The 13,767-nt window shown below is 31.0% G+C and overlaps 1 pseudogene; it reads left to right on the forward strand.

The window, feature by feature from the left end:
* Positions 1-3,311: 3,311 nt before the first annotated feature.
* On the forward strand, positions 3,312-3,430 carry LOC120612087 (uncharacterized; annotated as a pseudogene).
* The last annotated feature ends 10,337 nt before the right edge of the window (positions 3,431-13,767 follow it).

The raw sequence follows: 13,767 nt of genomic DNA on the forward strand, positions 1-13,767 counted from the left end.
TAGAATGGAATAAAGGTAAAATAATATGCCCATTCTTGTTTTAAATTATTACATTTAGAACTATTTTTCTATACTTCATAACCTTAGATTGGTAATTTTATGTAATTTATTTTTTAGTGTATAAAGCCATGCTACTTTTTTTTCTCCTAGAGAATTTCAAATTTTCAGTTTTAACTCTAGTTGAAACACAGTTTATACAAACTACTAAAAGTAGAGAACTCCCTGGAAGGATATGGGCTAGTTCAAATAATAATTGGTTTTCATTTTCTTTGTTCTGAACATTGAAATTTTTTTTCTCATCCACTTCATAGCCTTAGCTTGCTTCTCCTTGGTTAACTAAATTAACTAACTTTGGTTTAACTTTTAAAACTTCCAAGTTGAGTATCACTGGTTCTCAATCTTTGGCAGACATTATGTATTGAAAAAATACTATCGTATTTCTTTTCCAGAGAACTATAAGCAAAGTTAGAGCTCTATAGATTTTCCTCCTGATATTTTTTGTGTGTCTATAGTTTCAAAATTTTCACAATTAATTTGATACCAAAAAAAGCATCTCAAAAAAGTGTAACAAATAAATTATTACCATATCTTGGGGGTTTTAATAGAATTTTTAAAAATATGATTCATTTTTCATTAAGTGCAAAGCTTACTAAAATGTAAATATTTCCAAGTAATATAAAATGCTTTTTTAAAAACCTCTCTTTCCAAAGACTAAAATCATGAGAGCTTATTAGAAAAATCTTAAAAATAAGTAAGTAAAAGTACACAAAATAATAACTGGTCAAAGTGCTAAGATAATGCTAGTGTTCATGGCAGGAACACTACCTACAACATAAAAAGAAATCATAAAATGGCTGAAGAAACTGTTATATCCATTGAGATGTTACTCAGCTATAAAAGAAATATACGACTGATAACATACAACAGCATGAATGAATTTCAAATTCAATATGTTAAGAAGCCATTTATTAAAGGCTGTATATTCTATGATTTAATTAATATGGCAATCTGGAAAGAGCAAAATCATAGAGACAAAAGTATATCAGTGCCCATCAAGAACTGACAGTCAAGAAAGGGTGACTAAAGAGTGGCAAAGGAAAGTTTTAGGGAATTCTTCTGTATCTTAATTGTGCTAGTAGTTATATAGCTACATGTGTTCATCAAAACTCAGAACCTTTCACTACGAAGAATGAATTATGTTCCATGTAAATTATATCTGCATAAATTTGACAATATAAAGAGATAAAAAGAAAGTCTGAATTCCAACTGTAAGAATCAGCATATTCCTATACTGAAAGATAAATGATTTCATGTACTCTGAAAATTTACCTCACTGTGAAAAATAACTTATTTCTAAAAATAGTCTTTACTGAAATAAAAAATACGATTTCTTTATTTCACTAAGTCTCTAGAATCTTACATATTCACATAATTCATATTATTCAGAACATTTCATTTTAAGAAACTTGAGAAGGAAGCATATGCATACTTCAGATTTAGCTCTAATCAATAATTTAAAATTAAATCTTGAGAAGATCTGTCCCATCAAATGTCTGGATGTTATAATATTGCAGGATAAGATGTAGGGTCTGCTTGCATTCATAGACTATAAGAATGTCCTAGAAACATGGCTATTTATGGAGAATTTCCACTTATTTATTTGAAATGTGCTTTGATGTCTACAGTCAATGTTTATGTGCCTTGGTTTGGTAATTTCTTGTTTTAATTTACTTGAAATTTGCAGATCTTCAGACAGGAAAACATCTATTATGTCACATAGAAAGCTTAACCTATTACAATTGGTTATAAAAAGGTAACTCCATTAACAACAAAAAAAATCTGAGGCTCAAATCAGTAATTTGAAATAGCAATATTTGCTTTGAAATTAATCTCTTCCTTCCAAATATTTAATTGAATTGCACTTCCTCTAACTTCTATTGGAAAAACTAAATTGACAATTGTTACAAGTAGTCAAAATGAGCATTTTAATAAACTTTATTATAGATAGAAGTGCTCAGTAAAGTCATTTGAAAAATATTAAGTATTTCTTAACTGAATATGATTACCTGAAACCATATTATACAACAGTTAAAAGATTTTGTTGATAGTTAAGTTTGATTTTGCTATGTGAATAACCAAAAGTATATTTATAATTATTAAATTTTAAAAAACATATGAGTTTACTATGTCTCAAGTGATTTTCATGAAAATATAGAATAGCACCACATGATGACTAAGTAGCAACTTTTCTGATTCAAAATGGAAGGAGATTTTATTGACTTATTTTTCGCACAGTATCTTGTAGAAATTTATCAGATTCAACAGAACAGTGTGTCATACGTTCATATGTATAGCTTATAAAGCATATAGAGTGCTAAGTAATTAAGTTTCTTATTAGACTGAACCAAAAAGGACATGATAAACATACTGTGATAGAAAGTAATTCTTAGAGAGTCTAGCTCACCCACTACCAGCATTTGCTCAATGAATCATGACAACAAAATGTGCAAACCAGACAAATGATGACTGCATTCTAAGTGGCAAGATGTTTAGCATATTAACTCTGTTTGTTGCATAATACGTAAAATTGAATTTAAGCTTTGTTGACAACTTCTGACAATAGCTTACATTGCTGTCAAATGAAATATTTGACAAATAGAACTTTGATGGAGATTATACCAGAGAGCATAAGAGAAAGTGGTCATCAACTGAGTGGATCAAGCAGTGTAAAAGAATGAGATGAGAAAAGCCTCTCTATCCAGCAATGAAATCCTAGGTCCATCTTTCATCTCTTGCCTCTTCCTTTTGCAACATGTACAAAGATGTCTATTCTATCACTACAAATTTAACTTTCTCTCAATTTTTAAATATTTATTTACCTATAATAAATTTATTTACCTGGATAAAATGTATAAATTCCAGGAAACATATAAACAACCAAGACTGAATCATAAAGAAACAAAATCTGAAAGGACCAATTACTAAAAAAAGATGAAATCAGTAATCAAAAGCTTCCCAACAATGAAAAGTCCAGGACCAGATGGCTTTACTGGTAAATTCTACCAAACATTTAAAGAAGATTTAATATAAATCATTCTAAAACTTCTAAAAAATAGGAGAGATATTTCCAAATTTATTTCATGAGGCCAGTATTTACCCTGACACCAAAGTCAGATAAAGATACCAAGAAAAAACAAAACAAACAAAAAATCTCCAAGCTAATATCTCTGCTCCCTGCTGAACATAAAAGCAAGAATTCTCAACAAAATATTAGCAAATCAAATTCAACATTAAAAGAATCATACACATTAGTCTACAGCCACATTACCCTGAACAAGCCCAATCCCATCTGATCTCGGAAGCTAAGCAGGGTCGGGCCTGGTTAGTACTTGGATGGGAGACCACCTAAGAAGACCGGGTGCTGTAGGTTTAAAAAAAAGAAAAAAAAAAAGAAAAAAAGAAAAAAGGAAAAAGAATTATGCACCATGATTAAACAGGACGGATTCTTGGGATGCAAGTATGATTCAATATAATCATCTCAATAGATGCCGAAAAAGCCTTAGACAAAATTCAATACCCTTTCATGATAAAAACACTAAAAAAAAAGTGTAGAAGGAATGTACTTTAACAAAATAAAGGTCATATATGACAAACCAACCATTAAGATCATATTCAATGGTAAAAGCTATAAGCTTTTTCCTCTGGGATCCCAATTAAGGATGTCCACTCATGCCATTTTTATTCAACATAGTACTAGAAGTATTAGCCAGAAAAATTAGGCAAGAAAATAAAATAAAAGGTATCTCAATCAGAAAGAAAAAAGTAACATTGTCTCTGTTTGCAGATGTCATGATAATATATATAAAAAACCTAAAGTCTCCATCAAAAAATGGTTAGAATAAAAGAATTCAGTAACATTGTAGAATATGAAATCAACATACATAATTCAGCTGCATTTCCATATACTAACAATGAACTCAGAAACAGAAATTTTAAAAAATCCCATTTACAATACCATTAAAAATAATAAAATACTCGGAATAAATTTAGTCAAGGAGGTCAAAAAATCTACACACTGATAATTGCAAGATTGATGAGAGAAATTGAAGGACACAAAAATGGAAAGTTATTTCATTTTCATGAATTAGAAGACTAAATATTGCTAAAATGTTTGTACTACCCAAAGCAATCTACAGATACAATGCAATCACTATCAAAATTCCAATGGCATTTTTACAGAAAAAACAATCCTAAAATTCATGTGGAACCACATAAAACCCTATATACCCACGGCACTCTTGAAAAGGAATAAAGTTGGTGGCATCACACTTTCTGATTTTAGACTATATTACACAGCTATTGCAATCAAAATAGTTTGGTACTAATATAAAAACAGACACATAGATCAATGGAAGAGAATCAAGATCCCAGAAATAAACCCATACATATATGGTCAATTAGTTTTCAACAAAGGAACAAAGAATATAAAATTGGAAAAGGACAGTCTCTTCAATAAATGGTGTTTGAAAAGCTGGATATTCATGTGCAAAATGATGAAGCTGGACACCTATCTTACACCATACATAAAAACCAACTCAAAATGGGTTAAGCACTTGAACATAAGACATGAAAACTAAAACTCCTAGATAGGTTAAGGTCCTTGACATTGGTCTTGGCAATGAATTTTTAGAGTTGACACCAAAAGCAAAGCAGACAAAAGAAAAAAATAAATAAGTGGGACTGGACTGAACTAAAAACTTTCTTCACAGCAAAGGAAACTATGAAGAAAATGATGTCCTATTCCTATGGAGATGGGAGAAAATTTGCAAAGCACATATCTAATAAGGTGTTAATATACAAAGATAAAATGAAATAACTCAGAGCTCAATAGCAAAAAACAAATAACCTAGATAAAAAATGGGCAAAGTATCTGAGAGAGATTTTCCAAAGAAGATATTTAAATGGCCAATGGATACATAAAAAGATGCTCAACACACTACTCACCGGGAAAATGCAAATCAAAACCACAATATCTCTTTACACCACTTAAAATAGCTATTATTAAAAAGCTAGGAGATAACAAATGCTGGCGAGGATGTGTAGAAAAGGAAACCATTTTACATTGCTGGTAAGAATGTAAATTGGTACATCTAATATGGAAAACAGTACAGAGGTTCCTCAAAAAATTAAAAATAGCACTACCATATGATCCAACAATCCTACTCCTGGATACATAAACAAAATAAACTAAATCATTGTCTCAAAGAGATATTAGTACTCTCACGTTCACTACAAAATTTTTCACAATACCCATGGTATAAAAACAACCTAAGTGCCATCTATGGATAAATGGATAAAGAGAGGCATACATATACAATGGAATATTATTCAGCATTTAAAAAGAAGAAATCTTAATTTGTGACATGGATGAAAATGGAAGGCATTATGCTAAATGAAATAAGTCAGAGAGACAAATATCGCATAATCTCACTTATATATGAAATAAAAAAGTTAAAAATTAAAAAAAAACATAAATCAGCCTCATAGAAATGGATAATAGAATGGTGGTTGTCTGGGGCCAGAGGATGGGGGAAATAGAGAGCTGATAAAAAGGTACAAATTTTCAATTATAAGATGAATAAGGTCTGAGGATCTAAGGTATAACACAGGGACTATAGTTGACTGTATTGCATTGTATATCTGAAATGTGTTAAGAGAGTACAACTTAAATGTTCTCACCAAAAAAAAAGATAAATATATGAACTAATGGATGTGATAATTAACATGATGGAGGGAATCCTTTCACAATGTGTGTATGTCTATGTGTGTATGTGTATATATACATGTGTGTATGTGTGTATTATATATATATATGTATATATATATATACACGCACATATATATATATATATATATCTCAAATCATGTTATACACTTTAAATATATTACAATTTTATCTCTTTGTCAACTATATCTCATTAAAGCCAAAGGGAAAAAATACTTAATATTTTGCTCCCAAAAAGCAATATACATACATTGATTAAATTTAAAAATACACCAGGTCAAGAAAAAAAAAAGCATATAGAATACTTATAATTATAGTAACAGAGAAATAATTACCATTAATATTTGATTTATATTCATCCATATCCATTAATGTATTTCTCTAGGTAATTTCATTTATGCCCACAGTTTCAAATGCTAACTATTGACAAATAGTTTATCTATAGCCCAGTAATCTCTGCTGAGTTTCAGATCTATATACTCATTTGCTTTGTTTTCAACATATACATGTTTCGAAAGCGTTCAACAAAATGAAAATCAAACTCGTGGTCATTGCCCCCACTTAGTCCTTGTTCAGTGTGACCAATCTTAGGAAAGGGTCTCGGCTTCCATATAATTGATTAGTCAAAAATCTGTGGCCTCCTTAACATCTCACTTCTCTCCTCAACAGATCAATCACAAAGGACGGTCTAATTTGCCTGCTAGCCATCTTTGACATCTTTCTTCTTTTCTCCATCTCTACTGTCCTCTCCCTAATTCATCCTATCATAATCTGTCTTCTGTGGTATTTTATAGCCTTCTAACTGCCTCCCTGCTGTCTTTCTTTCTTCTCTTGGAGATTCCTCCCCACAAATGCCAAAGGAATTTATCCAAAATGCCAACATCTCAATGGGTTTTATCTTACTTTCAGGATAAAAATCGAACTCTGGAATATCATAAATAGACCTATGGTCTGCTTTTTACATAAAAGATAAGTACAACAGTCATTAAGATTCAGTCTGGATTCAAATCCTACTTTTACCAGGATTATGTGACATGGGATACATTTCTTTGTTCTAATGTTCTCATCTTTAGAATTCAAATGATAATCATATCAAAATTACTTAGAGTATTTCATGTAATAATTTTATAATGCTTAATACACAGAAAGCATTTAATATTTATTACCTAGCATTTTTCATATTACTTTTTCTAATTCAATCTCTTTCACATTGTCACCCTCTAACCTTTAGCAACATGTCTTATTTCAGTTTCTAAGTGAAAAAATAAAGCTGTATAACCTTTATTTCTTTCTTCTCCTCCCTTATATCCCTACTTCCTGATTTTCACTCAATTAACTCTTAATTCTCTCATCCTTCAGATTTCGCAAAAGCCATTTAAACCTTCAATTAGATCAGGTTCCCTTTTTGCATACTTTCCTAAAACCATATTTTTATTTTCATAGTATTTTTATTTTCATAGTGTTTTCACAGTTGTAACTTTGATGTAATTCATTCATGTATCTATTTATCTATTTATTGGATATTTACCATGAGATCGATGTCTCTCATTCAATAGACCATAAATCCCAATCGGGCTGAAACCATGCTTGTTTGGGTTCATCATTGGATTTTCAGCACCCATAACATTATCTAATGCATAGTAGAAGCTAAATAAATGTTTACTGAATTAATTATAATTTTTAAGCTTTGATATTGATAAAAATTCTACAAAATCATTCTAGTAATTTCATAATGTCCGAAAGTATTTATATAGCATGGTTAAACAACACATTTTGATGAAATTTAAAGTCTGCTTCCAAATTCTATGACTAGCACTGGTATGATAAACATTCTGGAGGAAATCTCTGCATGTTTTTAATCATTTTCTTAGAAAAATCTCAGTTTTTTTCTCTATTATTTTTACCCATAAGTTTGATCTCAACAATTTTCTATTTCTTAGGGTTTTCTCATACTTGCTAGTATATTGCTGTTAGAATACATTCTATTTTGGTTCATATTTTTTATATAATTTCTTTTTAACTTTTGGCCATTCAATATTCACTCATTACTTTGAATATCTTTTAAAACTACTTATTCTGTTTGTTTTCTCAAAATGATATTTTATGTATCATCTAATTTTTAGTTTTTTATATGTGTTATGCATGTGTTATGCATGTAGGACTGTTAGTTTATCCGTTTCCAGAAAATTTAGCTGGATTCAAAATTTAAAGTACTTGCAAAAGCTTCCATAATGAATAATTACCACAGCCCTGATTAAACTTATGGTTCCTAGCTCTTTCATTGGGTCTTGTATCTCTCCTCTGTACATTGTGACAAAGCTAAGTTGTATCTTACCCTAATCCTACTTCTTAAAAAAATACGCACATAATTATATATTCACACAGATATTACATGCAAAATAAATTTTAATTTTAAGGGTGTATATTTGATTTTAAGGCGACTAAACCACTTTTTATTTAAACAGTCACTGATTAATTTAATGTTTTTCTGCACAACTAGCATTCCAAGGAATACACACACACACACACAGTTGTTATGTAGCCCAATGTTGCCCGATTAGTTATTTCAAAAGATTAAAAATCTATATTTCTCTGTGAAATCTCGTAATTTTTAAATGGTGTGAACAAAACAGAATTTATATTTTGAACAGCAAAAAAATAAAAGCCCTGGAATACACATGCATACAAAATGCATTTGGAATAGGTGGACAGTTTGTAACTTTTGACATAATTAATACTTTTTATGTCTTAAAATAAATATTAGAATTATTTTAGTTACATTTAAATAAGTTACATATGTATATATATCTATGTGTAGATATATATACACATACATACAAACATACACGCATATATACATACCAAGCATGATGCTACGTATTTCACATAATTTACTTCTAATTATCATATCTATTTTTCTATATATAGAAATAGATGTAAGATGTAAGTATAAATAAATAGATATTTTTCTAGCTAGCTTTTAGATTAGACATAATAATTAGAAATAAATTATGTGAAATGCATAATGCAGTGCCTGGTACAGCAGTAGTGAACTATTGTTATTATTTCCCTTTTGAATTTCTCAGGAATCATTAAAAATATAGGGTTTTTTGTTTTGTTTTTGTAAATATTAATGAAATGAATTACCAGTTAAAGCAGGTCTAATAAGTTCTCAAGCTCATTTCGTTGGTGACATAATTTTTCCCCTATCAAGCATTGGTTATGTCTATACCAGACATAACCATATGCAAACATGAATTGGTAACACAACTCGTCCTAAATACATTTTTCTTCAAATAATATTAAACTCAAGGTATCCCTCATAAGATCACATGGGAAATCTACACAAGGTAAATAATTAGAAATGAACTATTTTTTCTTATCTCTGCCTCATACAAACTCATAAAGGCATTCTTTGGTAGTGGTAGTGCCTACACTCATGGTAGCTACCAGTACATTCAGTGGTCTTGTTGTGGAAAAGATCCAAAATCAGACTGGCAAGAAACCAAACGGCATTCGGAGAGTTGGAGAACTCAGGTTTATTACGCTAGTGAACTCAGAGGAGATAGTGCTCTGAAGATTTGGGCCAGGAGCCCAGTTGCAACATTCATTATACAGACCTTTTTGGCTCTGCCTGATTGGGTAATTTGAACTCAGGCTGCTACAAAGCAGCAGGAATTGCTATGGTTGCAGGTAGTTACACTGTGTTACAAGGGTGGGAGTTGATATGGGCTACCAGCAGTTATGAAGTGCTACAAAACACCGGAATTGCTAGGGGGTACAAACAATTACATTTGTTGCTTAGGCAGAACAAGCAAAGGGAGGGTGAGTCTTTAGTCTATTTCAGTACAGCCCATGCAGCAAGCATATTTACAGAAACAGAACAGAGAGCTGATTAGCCTTTTGAATGAAAATTCCTCTTCAGTCTATAAAAAAAAAAGTAGGCAATATGAAAAAATGATTAAGAATATAGACTTTGGTGTGTTTGATAACCTGGCTTCATACATTTATCCTGCAACAATGTTAAGGAAAATGGGCAATTAAATCTCTGAGTATCAGTATCTCCATCTTCACAATAGGAATTTTAGTTCTTATGCAACCGAAATGAAGATTAAAGTGGATGATGCTTACAATGATCATAGTGAACATTCAATAAATGCTAGTCATTGGAGATATTGTTATCATCACTGCCATCACTCTACCACAGCAAGAAGTTTCATACATCTCCAGTTGTTGATTACAGATGGTAAATTGATAAAAAATGTAATCATCCATATTTTTCCATGACATATTTTCTCTCTATTAATGTAAGAGCCAAAGCAAGGTAGCCTCATTAAAGGGCATGGGAACAAGGAAGTCTGTTTGTGCTTCTCTACAAGCTCATTTCCAAGTTAACTGTGAGACTTTGGCCAGTCTTCTCAACTTTCTGTTCCTCACAGTTTGGCTGATGACATTTAAGGTTATTTTATTTTCCTTTTAACTAAGTTTTCACAACTTTTAAATTGAAAATCCAGGGTAAGATTTCAAGAAATATAAACATCTCTTTGTTATGTGCCATGTATGATAACTGTCAATAATCTTGATAGTTGATGAATACAGCACCTTTTCATTGTTATTATTGTTGCTATGACATTTATAAAATAGCTTCTTGGCTTCAGGAGCATGGATAGAGAAGAATCAGTAAAAAGAATTAAGTTATATATCTGTAGCCTGAAACAAGTGAAATAAACATAGAAAAGTACTTCAAATCAGAGCTGGAAATCTTCAACTATGTAAATATAAACATAGACTCAAGACTGAGAAACAAAAATTGTTTGTATCCCTGTTATGTAATAAATAGTGAGGAAATAAATGTAATATAATTTTGCTAATTTTCAAGGAGTTCACAGTCTAGAAGCCAAAATTACTCAACTTAGAACCTTGGGTACAAACAAGTAAATGCAAGCCTGTGTTATAAGTGTTTATTAGCTTAAGCTTGAAGAATCAACACTTGCTTCCACTTTCTTAGTCTATGTAACTTTGTACTCTCTATGCCCCTGATTATCATCTATAAAATGGGGAAAATAATAGTTACCTTAGATATTTTGATAAATACAACAATGCATGTGTATATAGTGAGCACTCAATATGATTTGGTGGGAAATGATAATGGATATTAAGATGTGTAATATTAATGCTTCTAACACTAATAGGTTAATCAATTTTATTTTGAACATATAATACTGGCCTCCTTTAGTAACATAAAATATATTTTTAAAACTATACTGTTACTCCCAATTAAAACAAAAGTTAATTCAGTGGTATTTATTTGTTTTAATTATGGTCAGAAATGCAATCATCATAAAACTAATTTTTAGCTCATAATCACTAGTGAACGAAATGTTAAACATGGGAAATCAGAGGCATATTTTATTACAATTATTTCCAGTATACACTACAGGGATTTCTTTGACATGAGAAGAAAGCCAAAGATTTTACTCACAGCATTCTCAAAGAAAAAATTTAGATAGGATCTACATCCTGGTAAAGGGAACAAGTTTTTGCTGCCACCACGTAATATATTAAAAGGAAACCAGAAACTTTATAGCATCAAAATTATTTACGTTATGCTGCTTTTCTGAGGGGAATAGTTGGAAGATCTTAGCAAAACCTTCTAAGAAATCAATTCATTCCTTGTTTAATTAAAGGGCATTTTCTTTCTTCACAAAATATGATATGGTCACTGCTTTGAATCTCATACCAGTATAATGACAAAATCATAAAGCTTAAGAGAAATACATTTTTCCTAAGGTATATATTGAATTCAAATGTCATGCTCTAAGAAAGCCAGCTACAAGTAGAAGTATGGGAATAACATTTTTTTCTAAAAAATGCAAGGATCTAGCAGAACTTTCTTGCTACATACTGACTAAAATCACAGGAAAGATGTATAAGGCTAGAGATCACACTTCAAGAATGTCAAATACTCTTCTCTCCTTTCCCTAAACCTCAAACTTACTTATCTCTTGAGTTCAATATTTTACATATATTTAACAACTAACATGAAGGAACATTTTACACAGGCAAATTCAAGACAGGAAATTTTGTTCCTCTGAATGCAAGTCAAGAAGCTATATTGAGAAAGTAAAACTTTATATAAAATACTGAGTTCATCTCAACACGTTAACTAAATCCTTTTAGAGAACTAAGAACTAATTTTCTGACAAAACATTCAAAAGTATGACACCAGAGCTGTGCCTGCCCTTCACATATGACAAGCAGACAAAGCAGAGCATTGAGGAGGTAATACTAGGCAGAGGTATAAGAGAAGGTGATACTTGAGTTGAGTCTTGGACTAAGTAGGTTAAACAAGTAAATAAGGCAATGGCAATTCTAAACATAGTAATTAATAATTGTGCAAACAAAAGCAAAAACATCTGAACCAGTAGTGTGTGTTTAGGAGACAAAATAGTTCAGTATAAAGACTGTTAGGCAAAGGGATCAGAACCAGCCTCAGTGATATAGTTCCCAAAAGTGCTTGATTTTCATTTACAAGAGATTGGATGCTTTAGGATGGCTGAAGGGTGGCATTTAAGTAAAATAGGATCAAATGTGTATCTGGTAAGTCCTTCTGGCAGTATTTGTAAAGCATTCATTTATTTTCCCTAAATTAATTAAGCATCAACTATGTTTAGGACACGTGTTAAGCAAATGAGGAAAGACCAATACCAAGTTATTGCTGTCTGGAAAGAGTCTTGGTACCGTAGGGGAAGTAGCCATACAAGCAAAGAGTTAAATGTCACAGTCCTGAGTAAATAATACTAATAACCATCACTAACAAAAACAGAATATTAAACAAGCCTATGTGACAAGCACTCTATATGTATTGATAATGGAGAAAATAAAATGGAAAAAAAATTACTAAGAGAGTCACTTAAAATAGAGTCAGGAAGCTGTAAGGGAAGCAAGGTCTATACACATCTATGCCTCAGTTCTCAGAGCCGCTATTAAATTGCTAAACCTGTTGCTAAACTCGGCTCAAGGCCAAGCCATAAACATCCTGGAAGGAAAACCGCTACATGGACACATAAGAACTTTACTTCCTCGATTGTAATTTTTGCTTCTCTCATTTGCATATTGAAACTAACCAATCCCTGTTAACCTAGCCAGAAATCTTTATTTGCAGTGAAAGAATTACATTTTGTGTTTTTTGCCTTTATAAACCTTTCCCTTCTTTGTTCTTTCCAGAGCCTAGTTTGGATTTCTACCTAAATCTGCATCTCTTGGATTACAATAATTTTGCTCAAAAAATGCTTTTTATTGTTTATTACAGTCTAAACTTTTTCTTCGACTGACAGTGTTTACCATGCATTATGTCATTCATCATTTACGAAACAGGCCCAGTTATTATTAGATACAATTGTATCATTTTACAAAAGAAAATTTAAGATTTAACGCCATTAGATAATTATTTCAAGGTCAAACAGCTCGTAATTAGCAGATCTAGGATTTAAAACAAGTTGTTTGATGCATTTTCCTTGTTCCTAATTATGAAGTATCTTAGTAAAACCCTAAAGTGAAAACAATTCACTTGGGAAAAGATAGTAAATTAATATGCAAATTAAGTCTTAAAGATGAATAGAGGCAAATGAAACAGATAAAAGGATAAAGTCAAAGAGATGACACATTGATTTGAAAAGCATACTGCAATTAAATTCATATATATATATGTATAAACATACACACACACACATACTTTTGACTATGCTAAATTAGACATATGTATATTTATAAAACAGTCATTGAAATTTTTAAAGTTCCATGGCCTCTCTGTAATATTGGGGATTTAAATTTTTCCATGTATATATCAGCTGCAACAATATGTGGCCTATTTTAAAATTTAAGGTTCTTCCAGGAACTCCACGGATGTATAATATCATATGGCATATTTTTTTAAAAGCCTTTTTTAAAATCACAACTTAATATGTCAATCACACTGGTCG

Source organism: Pteropus medius, unplaced genomic scaffold (genome assembly GCF_902729225.1).
Source record: "Pteropus medius unplaced genomic scaffold, Ma_sr-lr_union100, whole genome shotgun sequence".
NCBI lineage: Eukaryota > Metazoa > Chordata > Mammalia > Chiroptera > Pteropodidae > Pteropus > Pteropus medius.